The sequence below is a fragment of the Crocodylus siamensis genome, chromosome 10 (assembly GCF_052110815.1).
Source record: "Crocodylus siamensis isolate JL-2025a chromosome 10, ASM5211081v1, whole genome shotgun sequence".
Lineage (NCBI taxonomy): Eukaryota > Metazoa > Chordata > Crocodylia > Crocodylidae > Crocodylus > Crocodylus siamensis.
The window spans coordinates 13,307,964-13,333,944 of record NC_143404.1 but is presented as its reverse complement, the minus strand read 5'-3'; the positions used below and the strand labels follow the sequence as shown (position 1 = coordinate 13,333,944).

The window sequence follows — 25,981 nt, the reverse complement described above, 5'->3', positions numbered from 1 at the left end:
AAGGGGGAAAAGAGGTTGGTTCAGCTCTGTGCAGCCCAGATGGGAGGGGAGCATTGGCACTGGCTCCATGCCATCCTGCCTGGCTGGGGACCTGCTCCCTCTTGGCATGACAAAGTTGGGAAGGGTCTCTGCAGTCCTGGATGAGTCAGAGAAACGTGGGGGCTCAGCAAGTGTGTGGGAGGAAAATTCATCAAACCCCCACAGACCATGAAGCCCCAGAGCAGCCACGGCTGGGAGCCTGAGCACTGCCTGGGGGATCTGGGGCTGGACTGGCACCTCCTCCCCACTACTGACCCTCCTTTCCCTCTCTGTGCCCCAGCTCTGTGTCCAGCTCCACTTTCTCCACCAGTCTGCTGCTGTCCGCAGTCTCCTGCGGCCCCAGGAGACTACAAAGCACCTCCTGCCTCCTAGTCTGGAAAGTGTAGGGAGGCTCAGAGTCCCCCTCCCCCCAAACACTGCACTTCTGTCATGTTTAAGAGTGCTATAACTTTATAGTGCCATAAAAAGTGCTGTTCTATAGACTCTTTCCTGAGCAGAAGAGTTTACTGTCTAGATTAAGCTCCAAGTTATAATTTCAGTTAGGAAGCAATAAGTAGTAATAATTGTCAGCTGTAGGTTGACACAAGTCCAGTCTAATTCCTCTCTTGGCTGGGGATCAGGGCTGGCTGTCTGATGGACTGGTTTCAGTTCATGCCATTTGCAACCATATGGAATCTGGTGCAAATGAACTGCTCACACTTCCGTCTTTCCAAGAGACTGTTAGTTTTAACTCATATAGTAATACAAGCTGTAACCATCCTATCCCGTGATGTCTGTAGCCAGGCTGGTAGGAGTGCTGAAAGCATAGCCATTATTCATTTGTGTGTGCTGTATGACTTCTTAATGCTACTTCTAAGTCAGTTTTTATCTGCAAGCACATATGTGCCTGAATTTGGCCAAACTTGTGAATTCCTATGTGCAGCAGAACGCTACTGCTTGTTTGGGCTGCTTGTATTGCAGGATGCCAGTTACAATGCGTTTAACCGAGGACAGGATTTTAGCTGCTTAATAACATTCATACTTTATGTGAATCAACTGGAAACCTTCACAAAATCTTCCAACTGAAGATTTTTGGAGGTTTGAAATAGTTTCAGTGACATTCATTAGAAGTTATTTTTCATGTGCTTGGTGCTTCTGCAGCAGTGGGTATCGTACAGGTCAGGAACAGAAAGGCCAAGAGCGTGCTCCTTTGTTGGCACTTCCAGTCTGACTGGAAGTGTTGGAGTCCCTGCCCGTTCTGCTTGCACTGACTTTCTCCACTCAGCTGCTGGTTAGAGCTTCATCAGCTTACCACTTTATGGATCTGACCCTCCAGGCATTTGGATGATTTGGACATACATTTTAGTCTCTTATCTAGCCCATGCTAGATTTGAGCTATGCAGCTCCCTGGTTTAGATCCATGCACAGGTTAGGCTGGATAACTTTGCTGAAGAAAGGAATCAGTGAAATTTTATGCCAGTTGCTTTCTTGTGGGGTATCGATGTGACAAGTTTCACCGGGACAAGTTTCACTCTGCACCAACACCTTGGCCACATGTATCACATCCCATGAAATACTGGAAAGACGCAAGGAGAAGCCACCATGATGCTTTATTTCCAGTGCTCTGCATACTCCTCCTATAAGACTGGCTTTGGTTACAAATTGGCAGACTGTTAAATCATGTCAGGAGTCCCTTATGGGCTAAAATAAATCACCCCTCCTGAGGGCAGAGTGTGGGGCCTTGTGAGACATCACATTACCCCAATGTCCTTGGGTGACAGGCCGCCTAAACAAACACATGGTTTTGATCCAATTAGACTGGACGGGAGTGGAAGGGGAATCTTTGGCAACATTTTAACAACCCCACTTCCAAAGGTGAAGTGTAGGTCTCTCTTTAAAGACAAAGGGATTTACTTTTCCTTTTGATGAACAGAATAGACGTGGTCAGCTGTGACTCAGATCCAGTCCCTTTAAAGCAGAACTGCTGAGATCCTCCCATGCACACCAGGCCTGCCAAGCCTTGGGTTCAGAGGGTCACGTTTTGCTATAACAGCAGCTGAGGTCACTAACACCTCGTCCAGCTTCCCACTCAGGTTTAGGTGTCAGCAATGACATCAGCTGTTGCAGAAGAAACACAGAACTCTGAACTCTGGCGCTGGGAGGTGAAAGCCTTGGTGTCTACCCACAAGAAGCGGCTTAAGTGTAGCTCTCCACCCCATGAAAGCGCTCCACACAGCAGGGGATCCAGTTGCAGCACTGTCCCTGAATTTTGATATGGTTACTCTATGAAGCATGAATGAATCAAGAGGAGGAAGCCATTTATGTGGACAGAATGATGGGAACTCATGCATATCACAGAAACTGATACTGCAGTATTACTTCTATTGAGCAGGAATCAAGACTATCACAAGAGAGTTGTTTTCTTCCAACTCTGTTCACAGTATATGGCATGTTATCCATCATGAGAGTGTGGGTGTTGGAAAGAGTTGTAGGCCAGCCTTCGTATTACATATAATAGCCTCACAGCAACCTCACAGCGAGGCTTATGAGACATAACCCTGAGGTCCTGACCATGGATGGTCATTAAAGATCCCAAGGCACTTTTCATAAAAGTGAGGGTGTTAGCTGAAGATGTATCTTGGTTAAAGTCCAAATATGGATAATTACTCCAACTCTTGCAGATCCAGCTGGCTAGCACAGCCTTCATTTAGTCTTCTCAACAGCTACGTGCTGTTTCAACAGCTGTATTATTCCACCCCAGCAATGGCTGCATTTCAGGGATACCAGTGGTTTTGAAGGTTGCATCATAGTCATCTTTGAGTCATCACTCACTACAGAATTCCACAGCAGAAGGAATTATAGGAGCTAATATAAAAAACTTGTATCTTTTTCTAAGGTGGGACTAGAAATCAAAGAGGTAGTGAGGAAGGATGGAGAAAGGTGGGGTCTAGAGATGGATGTAAACCAAAAACACTCCCAAGTTATTTCTTATTTGTATTACAATATCACCTTGAAGTGCCAAGCACAACTGGGACTGCAGTTGCTAGGCACTATACGGGCACATAGTAAAAGACAATCCTGGCCACAAAAAATATACAATCAAAACAGACAAGAGGAAGAAAGGAAGAAGCTGGATGCACCTTTCACAAAAGAGGAGCTAACACATAGCGTTTCAATGGAACAGAAAAGTCTGGCAGAAGAACTGAGAATTAAGCCAAAGTTCCTATATTAAAGCCAGCCCCTTGACTGCATGATTATTTGTTCAAGTTCAGACCTGGATCAGAGCTCTGACAGTGTGGACCCACCAGATGTAAGCCAAAGGCTGGCTGAATGTCAGTATATGTGCACCAACCTGTGTTTGGAAGTCAAAGAGGGGCATCTACATGTGTGCTTTACTGCAGTTGACTAATTAGCTCCACAGTAAAGCATCACTGTCTACATGTGTGGCAATATTAGGCCGGAGTAAATTAATCAACTGTGCCATCAGATAGTACTTCCAGACACAAATACTATCCTACGATGGAGTTACTTAGTGCGCCACAGCACACATGTAAATGGTGACTGGGGCTGGCTGGGGCAGAAGGGTGCTACAGTGCAGGGGCTGCCTGCCAGCTAGCCCTACCTTGTGTCCCAGTCATCCCCTCCAGAGCATGCTGAGCTGGGGCAGAACAGCTGCCGGCTGCCAGGCTGACCCCCGGGGTCCCCAGTCAGCTGGGGCTGTAGCACCTCGGCTCAATGTGAGGCAGTCCCAGGTGCACGTGCAAGTGCTTCACTCAGGGGCAATAAACTCCGGCATGACCTGCACTGGAGTTTATTCAGCTGTGCTAATTTCATCTGTAGATGCACCCAGAGAGACTCAGGCTGTCAGAGTCCAAAGTAGCACACTTACATGATAATTAAGTCTTCTTAATGCAGTGCAAGTCATACTGTAACCTTGACTAGGTGTGAGGTTGCTTGAAATTTGAAAGCCAGGAGAGTTTGTTACATATGCAAAACCGTATTTAGTTGGCATGAACCAAAGGTTTTTCTTTTCCCAGAGAATGAAGATTGGTTACCAGGCTCATAGGTGATGCATAGAGGGTGCATGTGCACCCCCTGAGAGCACTGATGCCCCCCAAGAGCGAGTGCTCTTGGCTTAGGTGACGGGCAGCGGGAGCAGGCGGAGCGCTGTGCCCCCTCCCCGAGAAGTGCCGCTGGCATTTCCAGGCTCAGCGTCCAACCAATAGCACCACGGCTGCCTGTGGACGGTCCCCACTCAGCCCAGCCTCGCCATCAATGCCTGCATCTCTGCCTGCATCACCACCTGCGGGCAGTCACCATGCTTCTGGAGGCATGAGTTGCATATGCCCAGGCTAAAGCTATCTCTGGGATCTCCATGCCACATATCCATCTTCAGAACAGAATGAAATGAGAGATTGGGACTAGCCGATTGTGTGTAGCCCAGAGAAGTTCGGCACCATCCAGTTAGGTTGCAAGGCTAACGGCAAAAGTACTTGCTGGCTGCAAGTTTGACCTCAGCACAGCTGCTGTGTTCTCTGGACTTTTGCCACAAAAACACGCACATCAGCCCTCCTCTAAATGAGAATATTTTCTAGAGAACAGACACATTAGGCCAGTTTTGCAGACCTTGCAAGCTGTTGTAGAGAGGGATGATTCTGGGGTCACCGTGTATTATTACACGCTGCACACGTCCCCAGTGCCTTATTGCAGGGTAAATTATAAATCTTGAAGTCAGTTTTTGAAAGTGTGTGTAACAGAGTGCTCCCAGTACTGTTGTGAGCCATAGCTAATGCAATAAAGTCCTCTGAAAATGCAAACAGCTACATACAGTCAGCACTAAGTATTATTTTATCATCATTTTAACACATCAGGAGTCTGCTGTGTGTACCTTTGTTTTAATATGGCTGTAAAATCCAATCTGCTGGCTTTTAATAAATAAAAAAAGATGAACATGGAAAACTCTTTCTTCCATTCTGTTGGCTCTTTCCATACAGATTAAATGCAACCCTACTCTCTTGTAAATATAGTGGTGCTAATCCCAACTTCCTCTTCAGTTTGAGTCCTGCCTTTTTCAGCTCCAGACAGAAGTGTCCTTGTAAGAAGTAGCTGGGATCTTTCTATGTCTGCTCTGCACTTTCTGGAAACCCCATGTAAGAAGAGAGCCAAGAGAAAAGCAGGAAGGCTGGAGAAGAGAAATGCAAACATTGGGTGGCCAAAGTAACACAGCAGTTCGGACCACTCACTGCAGGTGAGAAAAAATGGGGGAGGAGGTCACTTCAGAGCAGTAGCTGGTAAAGCTAGAACAAATAAGAGGAAATCCTTCTTTATATGGCTCCAGGAGAATCCTGGGATGTGCTCCAATTAGCTACTGTGGCTGAGTTTAAAATATGGGCAAATAATTTCAGGCCACTAGTAATTGCTCACGTTTGTTTCTTTCAATTTAAAGAAAATAAACAATTAAATCCTTTCCAAGCAATTTAACCAAAGCTGATTTTATTGCAACTATCAGATGAGATGTGTCCCCTGCCCCAGGTACCTTCTCATCCATTCTAACTGCAAGCCAGAGAATTAATGCCAAAAACTGCAAGCAAATTTACTCTTCCTATACCACAACACAAAGCAGTCAGTCAGCAAGAAACATTGCAAATAAAATCCCCCTACCATCCAGATGCCCCCCTAAAACCATTTACCTCAAGTCCCTACAAAAAGCTCATTTTGCCGTATGCCCACATTGGCATAAATTCAGACGAAGGAAATTCCAAAGTTGAACAAAATCAATGTAATCTAACCTTATCATTCAGGGCATAAAGGAGCCAGGAAGAAAGCTGTGGACTGAAGAGGAAATAAATTGTTAGAAGAGTGACCGCTGGCATCTTGGGCAGCTTGAGTTAAGGACATGAGTTTCTACAGCTTGAGCTAAGAGTTACGCTCTGTAGATGGGGATAATAATGAACTGTCATCCTCAGTGGATTGGGTATAGAGGAACATACAACATGCCCTTGACTAGTGAATTATAAAGGCTAGGTTTTCTCACCAGAAGGCCATGAACAGCTTTCCCTAAGAGAGACGCACCTTTAAAATATCACACAAAAACAGAAATGACCAGAAATAGGAGGAAGTTGGTTGTAGCAGGGACCAATCTGGGCTGAGGAAACTGGTCTCTGAGCTCCCCCAAGGACTGGGAACGTTAGGTTCCTTTAGTCGCACCTTAAGATTGAAGTCCATGGCTTATGCACTACCAAGTACAGCCAGCCTCAAGGCACAGGGTGTAGGATGTAGAACCAAAACCACCGTTCCACTTCTGCGCTTCATCGGAGCAGTGTGCGCCAGTAAGCGAGTGACCCCGGGCTGTTAAATGATAGGACTCAGCACTGCCTACGTGTCCTGGAACTCATTCAGGCCGCGACACGTTGTTTAGCTTCTCATATCTACTGTTTCCAACAAGGTAAACTCAGTGGAAGGGCTGACAAAGAAGGGCAGGGCGGACGTGTCATAAACCATTGCTCTAAACACAAGGCATTCAAGTTTAATGCCTAAATCCCACAACAAAGATTAAAATAGAAGCAGAAAAGAATGATTAGCACCAAGTCTGTCCTTGTAACAAAGGGTCTAATATCACTGGTATGCATCACGGTACTAACTGAACAGTCTCATATTCAAGCCATGAGCCAGTCTTTGTCAGCTCTGGTGTCAAGTGATATATAAGATGCATCTGGCCCCTCATGAAAGCTCTTTTCCCCTTCCATCAAAAGATTTGCAATTTGCCTGTGACAACCCAGAGGTCCAGTTCCTGAATGACTCATGATGTTCTTCAGCTTAAAGATTTAGTCTGTGCTTTGCCTCTGACTCCTATTTTAGATTTACACTGTTGCTAAGTCTAGAAATCTGGGAGTCATCCTTGGCCTTGGATTCTTTCCTTCCCACAGTGCCTGCCTCAGTGCATCTGACTGTCCCACCTCCAGATTGCCGTTGCCAACATTCGCTCATGTAGCGACTTTATTTTTGCTGAAATCCTCATTCACGCCTTCAACACTTCATAACTTGACAATTACGATTCCCTCTTCTATGCTGCTGCTCTAAATTGCAGGTGCTCCTGGAGACTGTGGCCAGACTGCTTCCCTGCCAGGGAAGTGAGACCACCACGCCCCTCGCCTCTGCTAGAAACTGCTGCTGGCTTTCTAGCCATCTCTGGCTCAATTCAAAACCAGCCTCCTGATGCAAAATTCTCCAAGAGCTCCCCACATCCTTCCTCCCTGACCTCATCCCTCCACCTACTCTTTGGTGCACTTATTTGTCTCTTCCAGCATTTGTCTTCCCTGGCCTTCCCCCTTGAAGACTTGCTGGTTGAGAGAGTCACTCATCCATTTGCACTGATCTGTCTCTGGAGAAGTCTCACTCTCTCTCTGACTCATTTCACCTCTTAACATCTTGCCATAAGTCCTTCCCTCTTTAACACACCACTGGCCACCTCACTAGCATTTTGTACAGGAAAGATGCTAACTAAAATTACAAGGGTTGGACCCAAGCTTACATCTGGCCAGCTGTATTAGATGATTCACGCTACACTTGTTAGCATCTCAGACAGAATTTGGTCTGACCCCACACAGCTTCACATGCCTGAGGGCAAAGGGCATCACCCCTCCTGCCATCTTACTTCCATGCACACATCCCTGGACCCAGGCAGCTAGCATGAAGCAGACAATGGGTCCCACTACTATCTCAGCGAATGGGCTTTGTTGCATCCCCATGGACCACTGTTCCCTATTATCCAGCTCAATCAGACAGACAGAGCATGCCAATGTGCTGTTCATAGATTCATAGACATTAGGGCTGGAAGGGACCTTGGAAGATCATCGGGTCCAGCCCCCTGCACCAGGCAGAAAGGCAACACTTGCTGTTGGGAAAGTCCTACCACATAGGGCAGGGGTTTTCAACTACCTCTTCTAGTGGTGGCAGCCGGATTAGGGGGAAGCGGGGGTGCTCGCACGCAGCCATCGCCGCCACTGCCTCACCCTGCTTACCCACGGCTGCTCACACATGCGGCTCTGGGGGCTGCTGACGGGCCTCACACCTGGCCAATCGCATGCCACCCATCAGCAGCCCACAGAGCATCATGTGTGACCAGCCGTGGGAAAGCGGGCTCCTGCAGTGGCACAGGGTGGTGGGTGGTGGTGTGGGGTGGTGGGCGGCAGCAGCAGCCACCACGTGCAAGCCCCCTCCCACGTCCGGCTGGCTGGGCAGTGCCTGTGTGGCCCACAGAGGTGTGCCACTGCCCTCATGCCCCCTCAGCCGTTCCTGGAGGCAGCAGCACGAGGTGGTGGGTGGTGGCATCAGCCGCCACGTGCAAGCCCCCCCACCCCATGTATGTCTGCAGAGGGGCACCACTGCCCTCGCCCCCCTACCCAGCTCCTGGGAGCGGGCACAGAAACATACTCCCCCTGCCATTCAGACCCTTTGTACCTCGCTGCCTTTTGGCGGTCAATCAGATGAGTGAGCTGGGGTGGGAAAAGCACCGCAGTATACCGCACGGGGCCAGCAGTGCCCAGTGCACCCCTGCCTTCCCCCAGGGTAAGAGGGGATGTATGGACACATGCCAGGGGAGACACTGCCGCCCCCCAGGGTTTGCTTCATCCCTGCCTACCCGCATGTACCCGCTATGACCTTTCCAAGTCCCCCTGGAGGTACGCACAGCCCTGGTCAACAACACTTGATTCTAAGACCTATACATCACGAACTTTCATGAAGCTCTTGAGCCCAAGGATCTCACTGAGTTTGTGATATCTTTTCCTTGTTATTTAAATCAGAACTGTTTTTTTTTTAAAAAGAAGGCAAAACCCCTCCTTCTCCACATCACCAGTTCCCTCTCCTAAACTATAGCCTTGCCTTCCTTAGATTGTAGGCAGCTTGGGGCAAGCAATCCATCTTGCCAATAATAGCCATGTATATTTATTATACTCTAACTTATACAATTTTGACAATGGGGATTTCCTTTACTTACTCTTTTTCTATAATAAAGTTAGGGCTTGTGCCCACTTGCAGACTCACAAGCGCAAGTCAAAATTGAGCATAAGCCACCTAGCCTAAATATAACAACCCAATTCTGTTGCTTTTGAAAATTTCTGTATATTCAATGATATACCTGAGCTGCATAATTCTTTAATTCCCAGTCTGCCCATCCCTCAGATGGGTAGCTACAATAATAGGCCTATGGGTGTCTGTGCATTATATGTGTGTGTGCTTGCACAAAAGGTAACAGAACTCATGGCAGACGTGATGTCTTTTATTAGACCAACTAGGTATTTGTAAAAAAAAAAATTATTTAGTTGCAAGCTTTCAGGCGCACACACCCTTCCTCAGGCACAGGAAAAATGCAAAGATTGTCACATTTTTCCTATGTGGAAATGAAAATTCATTTATACAGATATGGTATACGCAAATTCACAGACAACAGAGATGTGATCCCTTACAAGGATGCAGACAATCAAGAAACATTTGTTTAGTACCTAAAGCTTTACTTGGCAATACCTTGCAATCAGCTTCACAAATTCTTGACACTGAGTGTGGGCGTTTATCGTTCTTCCTTCTTGTATCATGTTGCTGTATCCAAGTACAAAAATGTCCTCCAGCAATGTAGTGCCTTTTCCTCCCATCCTTCCCATGGAGCTTAGACTTGGTGAGCTGTGTCAACATTGTCATTCCATTAGTGTCTTACTCCTCACATACAGCTACTCCCAAATTGAGCCAGGAGTGCCCTCTGCCGGAGTTTCACTGAGCTGCTACAGTCACAGTGACTATATACATATATATAATGCCTAAATGCAGGAAAGATAAGAAATCACTCCTAACTTAATTTGTTCTTGCTTCAGACTTTATTTTGTCAGCTAACCTGCTCTCCTGGTGCATTTTAAATCCTGTGGTAGCTTTTTACTTTCTCCAGTGACGTATTGAATTTAACAATCTTTCTCCAAGACTGACTATAATAGTTTGGAACATTTAATTTGGGGGGAGGAGAGAAAAAGATTTTTAGTCAACTAAATATCAGGAAGGAAATACTAGTTTTTAAAATACTAGGTTTCTCTCCCTTTTCCCTCCACCAACTGCTCTAATGTGCATGGTCTGATATTGGCCCCTTTCTGCTTCCAGCTTTACCTCTGACCAGCAGAAGCAACCATAAATTACCAGCCGCAGTCAAAGCAGTGTCAGAAAAATATTAGGTAGGTATGAATGTGGTTTGGATAAGTCCTTTCTCTGCCCACACAGCTCTGTAAATAGATGACGTTTATTCTCTAAAAGTTGCCAGCATTTAAGAGGTTAAAGATATATTTACTAGGATGCGAAGGCTGCTGACAAAGGTCTAATTATTTGATCTCATTCCTCCAGTTCTGAAATCTCTCACCTGATTGCCAGCAAAATCTCAACAACATTGCTAACACCATTACTAATACTTTGAGCTCATTCAGAGGAAGAGCTGTGCTCCTTGCAAATGCTAATTTAGCTCCACACCAGAAGCGCAGGTAATAATAGTAATACTTTGCATTTATATAACGTTCTATAAGACTTGGGAAGAGCTTGCTTATGAGACCCGCTCTTTCCCTGGGCTATCATACCAGGGAATGAGACAGGGAAAGACAGAAATGCAGGAGCCATTTCATTTTCATGGGTAGCTATGGGCAATGGTCCTTCTTGAGTGCTAAGCTTGGTGGGTTTGAAATGACCTGACCAGCTTCCCCTCAGACCTATGTTACAAAACCAGTCTACTTGGCTGGGATCTTTAAGAGTGGGGTTGGGGACTGGGATTGTAGGGACCGGCTCTGGTTTATCCTAGCTCTTTTCATCATGGCCTCCTGGGTGGCTGAGGCCAATGGATTTGGTTTAGTAATGTGGTTTGCTGTCAGTATTTGTGTGTGAATGTGTGGTTTTAATATGATAACTAGATAAACGGAAGCCTAGGACAGGTGTGTTTCTAACTGGAGACAAACTGGAATTTATATAAGGTTCTTTTACCTGCAGATGTCAAGGTGCTCTATAAACTTTGAATTTAAGTCTCTCAAGCCCCTGAGAGACAGGCATCTTTATCTCCGTTGGCCATAGTGTATATCCTAAGGCATCACATTGCATGCCTGCTGTCACATGGTGATGAAGAAAGATTTCAAATTCTGGCACAAGCCCTTTGCTCGAGCTGCTTGTTGTTTTCCTCAATTGTAGGATCATAAGCAATAATACTATCTAACTACAGCATGGTTCCAACTTGCTTTTTCTTTTATGACCACAATGGTTTTATGCAGTCAGGTTTGGCCTCTACATTGACATCTCCTAAATATAACCTGGGGGCAGAGCGGGATGGGGGTTGTGGGACTCGAGTTTTAAGTGCTTCTAGTTATGGAACTTATTTTTGCTTCATGTTAGGAAAGCCTAATTCTTCTCAGTCTTTAAATCAACATGGAAGAGGAGTGTATACTTGTGAGTTTGAACTACAAAGTGTCAGGCAGTTTTTGGACCAGTCTCTGTATAAAAGAATTTCAGTATTAGGGCTCTAACTTAATTAAGCATTTAAATGAGATACTTCACATTTACTACTGGCTTTTTGTGGCAGCAGTTGTTTTATTCTGTTTTCAGGCATAAGAATGGGTCATGCTGTGTTCTGCAAAATAGCATTCTCATCTGCTACGGCGCAAATGAAAATAACGACAGTGTTTCAAGCAGAGCACTGTTTTCCTTGGAGTCCGTGAGAGAGCAGCTGCATGATCGTGTTTGTTTGTTTGCGAGGAGCCTGTGGTTATGTTACCTTTTTCTCAAATGCTGTCATATGAAGGACAGCTTCAGCGGACCATCTCTTTAGAGATGCTGGTCATCTTGGCAACTTCATGACCGGGACAGAAAAGGACTAGAGTTAGAGGCAGATCTTTTAACCACAGTTTGAGGTCTCACCAGGTGTCTGATGTTTGGTCTAAACTGAGAATGAGGAAAGTAAAGCAACAGTTGAGTGTGTGTATATAGCAGAGCTGGATTACAGATCATAATTCAGCTAGCTGCAACTCAAAGAAATGCAAACCAGACTTCATTTGGTCAGCACAGCAGAAAATATCTGCATTTCAATCATCAGTTTGTAGCTAGAGACACTGGGCCACATTCACCTCCACACAAAAGACTTGCATGTGGTATTTGGACAAACCTGACAACTTCAGCTGTCTGAGTATCACAGAGTCCTCTGCAAATGAACACATTTCACCGAGAAGGTCAGACCTCATCTTTAGGTTCTCTGACCCCTAAGACTGATGGACTGTCTCCATGACTAGTGAAAGTCCAATGCGATCCAATGCAAACACTGCTTGTTTGGTTTCGACAACCCAGACTTTAAAAATCTGTTTCACCACTGACTTGTGAATCTGATCCTGAAACTCAAAAGTGAATGAAATGCAAAAATCATTCAGCATTTGCCATGACAGGGGCTTTTGATTTTAAAAAAAATCTTAAAATTTTTATATAATGGAAAATGTTGAATGAGAACAACCATTAGACACCTGGGCAACACAGGCCATGATGTTTCACCCAGTAACACTTGTACAAAACCAATAAGATGCTTTTGATCCAAGTGCCTCTCCCAGAAGGGCAACTTGTCTTCATCTACAGCCATCAGAGACAGACGATCCACAACGGCCCTGGCCCCTATTCTAGTTGTTATCATCCTCACAGTGAAAAAATGTTGCCTTATTTTTCGTTTGAAGTAGTCTTGGCTTCAGCTTCCAGTCACTGGTTCTTGCTATGCCTTTCTCTGGTAGATGAAAGAACCATGTAGGACTTGTATTTTGTAGACTGCAGTAGGCCCTGAGCTGTTTAATATTGATATCTTATAGCAACTGCTTACATCTGCTTGACTAGAATTTGGGTAGGATACAAAGAGGCAAAGGAAACGAGCAAACGAGAAAACGTTATTGGCAAGAAGAGTGCAGAAGGCAAAAGAAAGACAGGTTAAAAGGTGTCAGTTCAGGGTCACTTAAAATCATTTAGTAGGTATACACCAGCTCACTCTGGTTTAAGGCAGAAACCATTTATACAAGGGGTTAAAAATAGGTATGTCTGCTTGACAACAAGCCAGATACACTTAATAACCATATTAGACAAATTTCATATTGGTATTAATAATTAAATAAAATATTTGGCACATTTCTATAGAACCTAGCCTTAATAGCGAGCTTTTGAAGTTGAGCCAGGTAATCAGGTATACAAATCCAGATACTTCAAAATCTTTGCTCTTTAGCTTTGAACCATGGTCCTTGCTGAATGGCCCATATGCAGATGAACCAACGTAAGTGCTTCTTTGAAACTTAGCACTTTGTTACACCTCACTCTGCAAGCCGCACAAATGTTGATTAGTATCAATGCTAGCTTGGAGTTTGGAGCAGTCACACCCCTAGTCTAGAAACCTTCTCTGACTGTCCCCTGCTTGCACACCTCTGACTTGCCACTAGAAACCTGCTGCGCAGGGGCAGGACTAAGAGCTGTAGCTATGAGTTGCCACTACAAGGCTGGTGAGCCAGGACAGGCTTCTATCCCTACTCGATGGGTGGGGGTGTGAGAGCTCCTGGGATATTAGAGGACTTCAGTTTGGGCAGCACATCTGCAGCAACGGGCCACACCTTAATGGAACAGGAGCTGGACAGTGCAGATCAGAGATAATCCTGCTCTGGGTGGAGTAACTCTGAGCTGCACTTTAAACCCCTTTAAGGTGTTAAAATGTGTAGACAATTCAGGGATAAAGAGCTCTGGAAGCCTCCCAAAATTGCTGTGTAACAAGGCTCTAAGAAGGCCCTTACTTTTAAGCCTGGGTAACAAGTCCTTTTCCCTATTAGAGCCACCTATTAAAGGCTTTTAAATTTAGGATTAATCTTTCTATTCAAATATTTAAAAATATATTATTGATGAACATTTAAATATTTAGTTTGAAAAGCTTAATCTGTATTGTCTTATCATTCATATACCATTTGTATTTCAATATTGAAATTGCTGCTAAAATTTATTTGATCTTATTCTCAAGTACTTGGTTTGGGTGGGACAGGCTCCCCAAACCTTCCTTGGTCTCCTGAGCACTTCTGTAGGAATACAGTTTTCCCCTATGAAGATTCTTATACCTTAGTTTCATAATTTCATTGTTTCTAGGGTCAGAAGGCACCTGAACAGATCAAGTCCGACCCCCTGCCCTGGGCAGGAATGAGTGCTGGCATCATAATACCCCAGCCAGATATGTATCCAACCTCCTCTTGAAGACTCCCAAGGTAGGGGAAAGCACCACCTCCCTTGGGAGCCCATTCCAGAGCCTGGCAGCCCTAACCGTAAAGTTATCAAGCCTGAACCTTCTCCTGATATCAAGCCTGAACCTGCTCTCAATCAATTTGTGGCCGTTATTCCTTCTTGTCCCAGGTGGTGCCCAGGGGAACAGAGCTTCACCTATTTTCCACTGGTCCCCCCTGGTGAGTTTATAGATGGCCACCAGATCCCCTCTCAGCCTTCTCTTGTGGAGGCTGAATAGATTCAGGCCCTTTAGTCTATCTTCATAGGGCCTGGCCAGCTGCCACCTGACCATGTGAGTGGCCCTCTTCTGGACCCTCTCAAGGTTAGCCACATCCCTCTTGAAGTGCAGTGCCCAGAACTGGACTCAGTACTCCAACTGCGGCCTGACCAACGCCACATAGAGGAGAAGGATCACCTCCTTGGACCTGCCTGAGATGCATCTGTAGATTCACGACGAGGTGCAGCTAGCCTTACTGACCGCTTCCTCGCATTGGTAGCTCATGTCCATCCTGGAGTCAACAATGACTCCAAGATCCCTTTCAGCCACTGTGTTGATGAGAAGGGTGTTCCTCAGCCTATAGGTGTGTTGCAGGTTCCTTCTCTCTAGATGCAGTGCCTTGCACTTGTCTGCATTGAATCCCATCCTATTCCCATCCACCCACCTCTGTAACCTGTCTAGATCTAGTTGGATTCTGTCCCTCCCTTCTAGTGTGCCCACTTCTGCCCACATCTTTGTGTCATGAGCAAATTTGGATGGCTTGCTTTCCATGCCCACCTCCAAGTCACTGATAAAGGTGTTGAATAGCACAGGCCCTTACAGCTTCTCACTTTAAAGCACTTCATCCAACCTTCCTATAAGAGCAGATAAGGAACTTATTGTTTATTTGTAGTTTTCTGCCGTGATAACATTGTTAACTTGCATCCTTGCCTAATATTTAAAATGAATAACCTTCACTGTGCATGGTTGAAAAATGGAGGCTGACTGACTGGCTTATGCGGCTACAAAACAAACCAGTAAACAGATTCTGTAGGCAACTGAATGAATAGTTATTAGAGTAAATACTAAATGAAGAAATAAGATACAGGGCAAAGAAAGCAAGAGCAGAATTCTTCCAGCAAGCAATGTCTAGAATTTAATACGATAAAGCATACAAGTTCATTATACAGAACCTTACAGAGCTAGCCATGCATTTTCAGGGGCATAAATCAACGTTGAGGTTATAGCAAACCAAGAAGTCAAGCAATCCTCTCTGGAATGACTCAGTCTGACACTAAGCTTGGGTAAGTTTGATTCTTAAGTGATGATGTAGCTGGTGATGGTTAGAATGCTTGGTTTAGCTTGGATTACAGGTGAAACCTTGAGTTACAGCATGCCTACACTTTGGGGGAAAGGCATTGTTTAAAACTGGGCCCCAATTCTGATGCAGATGTTATAGCCTGCGCACATCCTTACTCTTTGGAACCCCTGCTGTGGGAAATACTCGCACCCCTGACACTACATCAAAATCCTTCATTTTTAATTTCCGCTTCCAACCAAGAATGTTGGCCAACGCATTCACTGAGGCTCTGGAACGTACGGAGAGAGGCTAGGAGTGGAACATGTGATTTTATGGAGTGTGGAAGGAGAAAGCAGGTGAAGCTCATGGAGTTTTATTTGGAGATTTCATTGGAGGTTTGGGCGCACAAAGAATGCAAGATCAGGGCATTTGTTTACAAGTGATGACGGCATTTGTCCAAAGAATTTTGTTATTTAGCTTCAACACCCTGGTTTTACTGGGCAAAACCTATTTATGACCAAGCTCCCAATGGCAAGCAACCAAGAATGTATATCTTCATCCCCAAATATACTGGGGATGAGACAGAAGGAGGAGAGAAACTCCTTGGAGAAAGGTGTCTATATATGGAACAGTAAAATAAAAAACTTTAAAAGCCTCCTCCTGGCTGGGGACAAGTCGTAAGATTGTGTTTGCCAGTTTCTGGGAATACAACACTGGAGGAAGTGGCTAAGTGGTGTGCAAGTGCGTATGTGGGAGGCGGCTGGGATGGATCTTGCTGCCCGAGCAGCCACACCTGCAGTGAGATGCAAAACAAACCTGTGCTGGATTGTTTTTGTGGTCTGACATTTAGTTCTATGTCGTGCAAAGAAAGTGGAGTGCGGGTGGGAGGGGGAAACAGTGACATTTCAGAACATGGTGAATGCTTCACCCCATTTAACCTCACTGCTGGAGGACCTGCCGGGTGCTAGGGAGGCACGAAGCAGGGCCTTCTGCACCTCTGCTAAGCCACTACTTCCAGGATCTCAAGGTACTCAGCAAACAGTGTGACAATCCTACACCAGAAAGCAACTATGGATTCCAGAGCTTAGTTATCTGCTGTGTAGCTACAGACCACCTGTGTGGCATTGGGCTCAGGAGCCACTCTGCAAAAACGAACGATTCACCGTACAACCCTACAATAACAAAACACAGGAGATCAGGGCGTAAACAGTACTCAGTTCTCAGCTGGCAAGGGTTTATAATAAACCGTGTGAGTAAGAAAATGTATTTAAGCCATGACTGGTGGTAGCTCAAGAGTCGTCTTCTTATGCCATGTGGGCTCACAGACTCTGTGGGAAGGGGTGTGTATCAGAAGGGGCAGACTCATTTTGTTGTGGTAGGTCCCTGCCTAAAAGTTTGATGTCTTCTGCTGTCCATAATGAGTAACAGCGCTTTCCATTTTAAACCGAGAGGCTAGAGCAATGACAACGTCAATTGATGTGGGTTTCAGACGGAGGGCTGGACACGCGATTACTCAGAAACCAGGGTGAGCAAGCCAACATTCTTTTCCCCCTGCTCAGTAAACCATAATTTATTTTTCTTCTGGAGTCTAAAGATAATGTATAGTCCCCTGTACCAAAACGATTGGCCAGTCCCACTTATCATATCAGACTTTAGTAATTTCCAGGCATAACTGCCTACAAAGAGCAATTGAACAGCCTTAGCCACAGTTCTTCACAATTGCCCATGAAGAAGTCTGGCTGGCCTTGGTGTGGTATTAACTGATCAGACATGCTGGCAAGGCCCTGAAGGTATGTATGTGATGTGTTTTCCTCTTGATTCCCCAATAGCCTCAGAGTCTAGAGGAGCCCTCTGATTGTTTCAAGGGGACAGCTGGTGCCAGAGAAAGGACCAAGGTACTTGCTTCATTAGGAAATACTGTGCTTTAGCTATTAGCCGATTGCTCCCCAGTCAGGGCCTCCACTGGCTTTGCTCCAACTCACTTACCAGCATACCGAGAAACATCTCTCCTGCCTGTGGGGTGCACAGGGAGGAATCAGGTAGCTCTGTTCCAAAGGAGAGTGGCAGATATTACAGTTTTATGTAGCTTTCAGCATGGAACCTGATGTACATGGGCTGTTTGAGATGGACAATGGGTCTGTGGCTGAAAGATATAGCAGTCCTTTTCCTTTTCTTGTACGGAGAGGGGGAAACCACATAGTGGGTTGCGAAGGGAACGTATTCTCAACTTGCATTTGATTCTGTCTGTTACAACAGCAGCAATGAGCATTACCCCAAGGACAACTTCCCGAGGATTACAGCAGCTAATCTCCAAGGCTAGGGACAGAAGTTACATATAAACTGGTTTAAGTGATCAGAAACTGGTTTAAACCTGTAACAGAACATAAGTTTAGTGAACATAAACCAGTTTCAAAATGGCTGAAACTGGTTTAAGATAAACCTGGTTGAATGTAGTATCAGACTTAACTGATTTGGGTCAAACCAGTTTATGGAATTTCTGTCCCAGACCCCTTCCTGGTTTAAGTTAATGCAGAGTCCCCCAGCATCCCAGCATGCTTTTCAGCCCTGGGCTAGGCTGTGCTGTCTACTCCAGAGAGCAGGACTGGCCCTGCCCCTTTCCTCCCTAGCCAGAGCTGGGGCTGGCTGGCTGAGAAGGAGGTGGGGGACTGCAACATCTGCCAGGCTTCCCCTTTCCCCCCTTGGCCACTTGCTGCTCAAGCAGGGACACCAGCCAGCATTTTGCTCATGCTAGCTAATACTGAGAGGTGTCTGTGTGTGTTTCTCCATTTTCACTGAAACAACAGCAGACGGAACAGTATCTGCTTGGGGCTAGAAGCCAGTGGCTTGCAAATGCACCCTGCAGATAAGAAGAGCTTGAAACTGAGAGAGATGCATTTGTTTTCTTTTGTAGGACTTGATAGGCTGATAAGCTTTGTGTTCTGATAGGCTCCCTGCTGGCTGCTGGCTTGCTTCAAAGCCTGCAATCTGCCAGTGTTCAACAGGGGCCAGAGAGAAGTGTGAGAAATTATCTGGTTTGCAATGAATACGACATGTGGGTGCCATCAGTTTGCTGCAGACAGTATAAAGAAGCAGGGAGAGAGAGACTGAAAAGTTCAGTATCATCAAGAGATGCATGCAATCCACACAAACAGTCCTCTCCCCCTGCTTTGCCTCAGAGTGGTAACCGGGGGCTGGGGGCTGTCTGAGCAGCGAGCAGGGAGGGGGAAAGCCTGGCAAGGGCTGCTTCCCCCTCCCCCTCCAGGCACACCCCTGCTGGGAGCTGTGCAGGCCAGGGTCGGGGTTTAAACACCTCCCTAATCATAGTGTCCTGCCAGGGCCTGGCCATAGCTCAGAAGGGAAGGCAGGGCTCACTCTAGCGCCCCCTGGCACCTAGCCTGAGCCACTGCAAGCATGTGCCTGCATTTCCTGATTCAAAAGTGAATGTCTATCCACTTGCAAATCAGTTCAATCTCTGCAAGTCAAACTAACCTGCAAAGATTGAATCAATTCAGGCTCAGGTTTTTTTCAATGTCTGTCCCTAGCCCAAGTGAAACTAAGGGCACAGCCTGCCCTGCTCCTTTCTCTCCCTCAAAGCTGGCATCCTGTAGTCTTCACCCACTCTGAAAGCCAAATGGTAGTTATTTATTAGACCCAAAGACAGAACTTTGGATCTCAACAGCCCACTGAATCCTGGCAGCATGTGGATGGAGATTCATATTTAATTCCTTATGCCTGTCTTTTAGTTACTGTAAAATAGCTGGAACCCAGAAGGTGCACAGCACAACTTCATGGACATTTTGCATCATACCAAATTGAACAGAGTAGCCTTTGTTCAATTAACTCTATCAGTTGTTCTACTGTTGTCTTAAGAAAGAGGCTGTTTTTCTGCTTTATTGGGAACAGTACCAAAAAAACAAAACAAAAGCCCCACCCACGTTCAAGCTCTTTGGAAGAATCGCATAGTTTCATTCTCCCTAATGCCAAGGTGCAAAGGTGTTCCCTTTAAGACTTTGGGTGCAATATATCTTCTGTGTTTTTAATTGTCAAAACAGAGCTTATACCGGATTGTGTCCAAAGTGTTCTTTCCATACAATAGGTCCCAGACATCTGGTTTGCATTGGGAGTCAGGGATTAAAACCCTCACATGAGACAATGGGATTTGCTTATGCAGCCAGTTATTTGTGTGTGTGTGTCTATGTCTTTCTGGTTTGAACCTAAACAGGCCACATGGAAAGAGAGCCCCTGGCAATGCTCCTCCATTCAGACTGGAGTGATGGGCTGGAGCTGGACCCATAGTGAGGTTAATAATCAAATTGGGAAGGTGGGGGGAGGGTTGAACAGAGGAGAAATATAATTTTAAAAAATAGATTTTAACTTTCTGGTTGCCAGAGCCCCATCCCTTGCTGCATGCTGTCAATCTGCCATGATGCCCCATTGAACATGCCAGATGGAAATCAAAGCACCAGAGGCACAGGTGACTTTGGGACACAGATTCCAAGTTAATGGAACTCTTCCCACAATATTGTTCACATAGGCCTGTCTGCTGACCAGACATAAAACTGTCCAGTCCAGCACCCGATGCATACTCAAGGCCTGTGTCTCAGGTGCTTTCTTCACCGTGATGCCTCTATCGTAGCTCCTTACCATGCTGGGTACAGGAAAGAGGGGACAAGAGAAAAGTAATGTTGGGGTGCTGTAAAAAGGCCTTCAATGCTGGGTGGAGCCTGGTACAAGTGCTTTACCTTTCCACAGATCACTGGTGGCATCTTGTAGGATCCAGGATTATGACTATAGCTCCTTAACACAGGGCACTAATGGCAGCAATTATTGTCACTGGCTATCTGGAAATCTTTTTCCACCAATGCAAAGGTGAGCTGAAAAAGCTGCCTTCACTCAACAGCTGTTCAAGAATACACTCTGGGTCTCCTGCTCTGCTACTGTATCCTCTATCTAAAGGCTGTATCCTCTATATGTCACCTTCCCTTCTACTGAGGGAATCAGCCTTTGTTGTTACAAGCATTTTTAACCGCTGTCTTCGTGAGCTTGCAAAGAAATGGGCCCCGAGATGTTTACCTCCTGCAACATTCAGCCATCAGGGGTTCAACTGTACAGTGCACAATTTTCTATTTAGCTGCCTTTAAATTGGCACATGTGCCTCTAGGGGCTCTTTATAACAATAAATTTTAACTAATTCCATGAGTCTTGCTGCCAATTATGTCCAATCAGCCCATCAGTAGAGTTTCACAAAGACACTCCTGCCTGTTTCCCATAAAGGAACTAAAAAGGTATAATTGGAATGCTAGTGTCAGGTATGAATTCAGATTTTGGAGAGAAAGTGGTGATAGCCTTTTACATGATTGGAACGAATCCATATAAGTTTGGTCAGATTTGATATTGAGGTTCCATTTTTATGGGGTTAATTACTGACTGATAAGTGTTGCGTTCCAGGTATATACCCGTGACTTACATGTATAGCATATTCATAATCTCTGTTAATCATTTATTACTTACAAATGGACTATGAAGCATGACTATAAATTCTTAGACTCTTAGTTCTATATAGCAAGGACAGTGTACTGCTTATGTCCCCAGTGCCCAGCAAAATAAGGCCCTGGTCTCAGATGCGGCCCCCCATTTCAGATAAATAGTATGTGATAATAAAGAGCTCCATCCTCAATTCTGCCAAGAGAAGCAGGGGAAGTTTAAAGCTACTTCTCTGCCTCCCCGCTAGGCCTCAGCTGGGCTGGTGAGGGAATCAGTACGGGCTCAAGTTAAGATGACTTGAATTTTCACCAGCCCCAGGGACTGTTTAAAGCTGGGCCAATGTGGCTGGAGCCCTGCCTGCTTGGCTTTACATTCTGATGTCCCTGAAACGTCCCTACATCCTATGGGAACTGCCTGGTGTCAGCAGGACAAAGGGGACTCACCCTGAGGTAACAGGAACAAGGAGCACCTAATTAATCCTTCCGACAAGGAAGGAAATACTTGAAAATTATAATAAGCATTACCACCAGATGTCACCATTTCAGCCAGCTTTGTAGAGAGCATTCAAAGGACAAGCCAAAACCCATAAAAGCAACAAATCTAATAAACCTGAATTAAAATACACACAGATTTAGTTCAGGAAAGGCCCCATTCTCCTGGTACATTAGGTACTGAGCAGTCTGGTTAGCAGCAATGTGTGTTTCAGCTGACATCCAAGGGGAAGCAGAAAGAGGATCCATTTATCACATATTCAGGTTTATAAGCAAACAATTATTATGTAAAGAAACTACAACCAGCTGGGCAGGGATGGGAGAAAGGGGATTGTCTGAACCACTTTTGCAGCCAGACTAAGGATCTGATTTTAAAAGAAAGTTTCAAGAGGTTTTTGACTTCTGTAGTTAGCTATAAGATAAAAAGTGCCTCAAAGGGATGGATATAGTCTAGATTCACTGATTAAAGAAAATCCCATACACAGGATGCACTTATAACACTAACAGATGTTGACTGCCCTATCACACTGGAATCATTTATATAACAACTAATGAACTCAGAAACCTCGTTCTAAAATCTAGTCCTTCTGGTATGTAGCAAAGTCCTTTTATTTCTCCTATGTGAAAAGCAGAGCCTAAAGCAGATCCCAAGAATTTTCATGAGCAAAATTCCTAGCTACACGAGAGATTTTTTTCAACCATGCTCAAATAATCATTGGGTTTTTCTTCTCACCACGGCCAATTCCCCACTGAGGAGGTGACGTTTCTTTCCACATGTGCATGCACACAGCAGATCAGGAATCTGTCAGGGCAGACAATGACTGGACTATATAGCCAGGGACCTAAATACTTGTAAAATATTTTACCTGTTATAACTGCTTCCCATCCTCATAAGTGCTATAGAAATATCCTAGGAACCTTCTGAATAATCCAAGTGCCTGGAGTAAAAAGGGCACACAAGGAAGGAGTTCAGAGATAGACAAGATGGTTTGGCTATAGTAGATAACGAAGTAATGCTAAAAAGATGTATGTGTATTGCGGTAAGCATTCCACATCCTATCTGATGTAACAAAGACTGAAACATACTTTCAGGTCCTGCTTCAAAGTCTACTGAAATCAGTGTGACTCTCTCTGTTTACTTCCATAGGGGCCAGAACCAAAGCTCATTGACTTGATTATTAGCTGTCAGCAGAGTAGTCTGAAGTGTCCAAACAAAGCCTGCATCTCTTTTTGTTGGGACAATAGCTTTATAGTAACAGGCTGCTTCTATGAACAGAAGATTTATGAGGCTGTTCTCCTTGCCTTCTGCATACAACTCTAGTTTGACTAAATAGGAGTTTCAAGTGTACATAAAGAGAATGGTCAGAAACAAGGAGGCTCTTTGGACTAAGATTACAGCACCCGGGTGGCTATGTATAAATTGCATTTTGCAACTGAGCCAGGTAAGAAATCAAGCATCACCCCCTCCTCCAGAGCAGGAGTCGGACCCCCTGCACACAGCAAGAAGTTGTTATTTCTCCATCAAATCTGTGACAGCGACGGTTTGAGGAAGGCATATGCATATTAGTAGCTATAGCTATAGCTATGCCTATGCCAATAGGGAGCTATTGAATGCTTCTTTTATAATGTAGACTTGTCAATATGGACCCCAAAACAAAATTGAATTGATAGATTTTTATCCACTGAGTTTTGCTATTTAAAAATTAGGGAATATAAAATAATTGAGAGAGACTATTTACCAACCATAGGATAGACCAGGGGTGGGCAAGATACAGCTCAGGGGCCAGATCTGGCCTGCCAGGTCATTCTATCTGGCCTGTGGGGCCCCTACATTTTTTAAAAAATTGATTATTCTTTGTCCGTGAATGCCTGTCTAAGTTGACAAGGTGCCAGCAGCAGCAAGACCCAGGAAAAGTCAGCAGCAGGACCCAGGGCCAGCAGCAGCAAGGCCCAACCAGCTCCACCCCACCCTCAGCCCTGCCCCCAGCACCTCTCCCCCAGCCTCCAACTAGAAGCCTCTGCCTAGCAGAGGCTTCTGGCCTGGTGACCCTGGGGCTGTTCTCCACCTCCCTTCACCGGAGAGTGAAGTCATATAAGAACGGGGGGGAGGGGTGGACCACCGGAGATCACCCCAGTCCATGGGAGCTGGGCTGGCTCCTGCTGCATTGTGTGGTCCCAGCCATGCAGCCAGGAGCTGTGCGCTGCCAAAGCAGCAGGCAGGCAGGGAGGAGAGGAGAAGTAGTGGTAGCAACAGGAAGGTGGGGAAATGGGGTCGGCAGCAGCAGCAGACAAGGGGGGAACAGGACTAGCAGCAAGTGAGTGGGCAGGAGTGCAGCAACAGCTGGGCTGGAGCATAGGACAGGTGTACGGGGCAGGAGCATGGGACCTGCACCAGTGGGGGCCCAGGGTGGGGCAGCAGGAGCATGGAGCCTGGGCTGGCAGGGGCTCTATGGGGGGCCACTTAACAAGTTTTGGCAACCTGGTCGCCCTGCCGATGCAGCAGGAACTGTCCTGGTCCCCGCGATTCCTGGATGGCTCTGCATGGTGCCAGCCAGGCCGAGCCATCTCCAGCACCATGTGGTTCCCGGCTGCATGGCCAGAACCACACCATGCAGCAGAAGCCAGCTAGGAACCGTGTGGTGCTGGAGCAGTGGGTGGGGATGCAGTAGTGGTGGTGGGGGCTGGGGAAGCAGTGGCAGATGGGCGGAAGAAGTGGCAGCAGTTTGGCGTCTTCCAGAAGGCCAACACTGTGCTCCAGGTGACCAACATTACAACCACAAGTCTCCCACACTACACCCCACAAAATTGCCCTGCACCTCAGACACCCACAACCCCCATGCACACCCCACACCCCCTCACACACCCCAGCCACCCACCCCCACACACGTTCCCCACAAACCCCATATTCACTCACACCCCACACATACACCCACATGCCCCCCACTCCACATACACACACAAACCTACCCCCAAACTCCCCCACACTTCCCCCCACAAACCTCATATACACCCACACTTTCCCCCACACTCCACACACACACGCACCCACAGCCCCCAACAAACCCTGTACCCACTCACCCATACCCCCAATATACAAAACTAAGACTTCATTTTAAGCTATTATACAATCACTTCTACGTACACTATGCAAACACATGTAAATCAGGACAAAAACATTTTTTGAAATCAAATTACTGTATGTTGTAGTAGATGTTTGATTTTTAGAATATGATTTGGGTTTTTTCTGGTTCCAAGATGGCAACTCCCTTGCCAAAAGGAGTACTTCTGGGGGCAAGGGGAATAACTTATGGTGGCAAAGGTCAAGGGTTAAGGGGTGGGACTTCCATGCAGCCCTCAACAGCTTGCCAAAACTCATTAAGTGGCCCTCCAACCAAAATAATTGCCCACCCCTGGGACAGACCTTAGTGTTTTCTATTTTCCATAGGCAGAATATGACAGGCAGGCATGTACAGACAACTCAAATTACAAGTGATTGCAATTTCTCCTTTTCATGTGTATGAATTTAGTATTTTATAGGTTCTCATGTATTCCAAGTTTACACTGGCCTGACACAATGTGGCACATATCTTTTCTCCAAGGACAAGTCATTCATTTCACAGCAGTCATCAAATACAGCTTACCCATGGTCTGATTGTCCAGTGGGGAGGTGTCCCATATAGGAATCATGTATAATTACACATGGATCATAACAAATGTTGTGCTGAGAAAGCACCACATAGTTGAAGGATAAAGGGTTCCTTTATCACGTTAAGGATATGTCTCCATTTTAAGACATTCCACGTCTCTCCTTGAACTACCACAGCCAAGTCCATTCCTGACCAGAGGCAGGTGGGGCTAACAGAGAGATGGGGAAACTTGAAAATAACCTTGGATCAGCACACTCCAGGCAGGGATGGCTGCAGATCACAGCTGTGCCCCTGCTCCAAACCAGGATGTCACCGGTACAAGGAGCCAAGGCAGAGCTGTGATAGGCAAGGTTGGAAAAGTGTCGCAGGAAAGAAGCCCTAAACTTGCACAATCATCCCCACCAAAACAGATATGGGAATTTGCTTCTTCAGCTGATCCTCTCATTTCACTGGATTCACATTGCCCACTTCATTATCCCCAGCTGTATTCTCTTGTTGCAACATTAGAATATTATTACTACTGGATTTGTACAACGAAAGCCATCTAATTCTATGATTCTCCTGTATTAAATATTGATATCCCGGAGGAATGGCTAAGGCAAGTCCATGTTTGGCTTCCCAGACCTCAAACATGAGCCAAAGAGAAAGTATAAATGTAATTATGTCAGTGTTTTTCTAATGATTGAGTAGTGCACTGGGAACAGACATGGGTGTTGTTCTATGAGATGACTATGAAAAATTATTACGGAGCTTTTTATGAGAAGAGCATAAGGAA

At 45.7% G+C, this 25,981-nt stretch overlaps 1 protein-coding gene and 1 pseudogene across 6 annotated transcripts in view; one reads left to right on the top strand and one right to left on the bottom strand.

Annotated features, from left to right (window-relative positions):
* The window catches only part of LOC149856258 (uncharacterized), a 198,231-nt pseudogene that overhangs the window by 29,641 nt on the left and 142,609 nt on the right, over window positions 1–25,981 (bottom strand). The window lies entirely within an intron of this gene.
* The window catches only part of FGF1 (fibroblast growth factor 1), a 54,373-nt gene that overhangs the window by 7,646 nt on the left and 20,746 nt on the right, over window positions 1–25,981 (top strand). For 2 of the 5 annotated variants that reach the window (XM_090020838.1, XM_090020833.1), the window contains exons 2-4: window positions 5,094–5,266; window positions 10,162–10,232; window positions 10,399–10,532. The exons of 2 other annotated variants lie outside the window; for them this stretch is intronic. The gene's annotated coding sequence lies outside the window, so the exon portion shown is untranslated. The remainder of the gene's footprint in view (window positions 1–5,093; window positions 5,267–10,161; window positions 10,233–10,398; window positions 10,533–25,981) is intronic. One more of the 5 variants, XM_090020835.1, reaches the window with a different exon arrangement.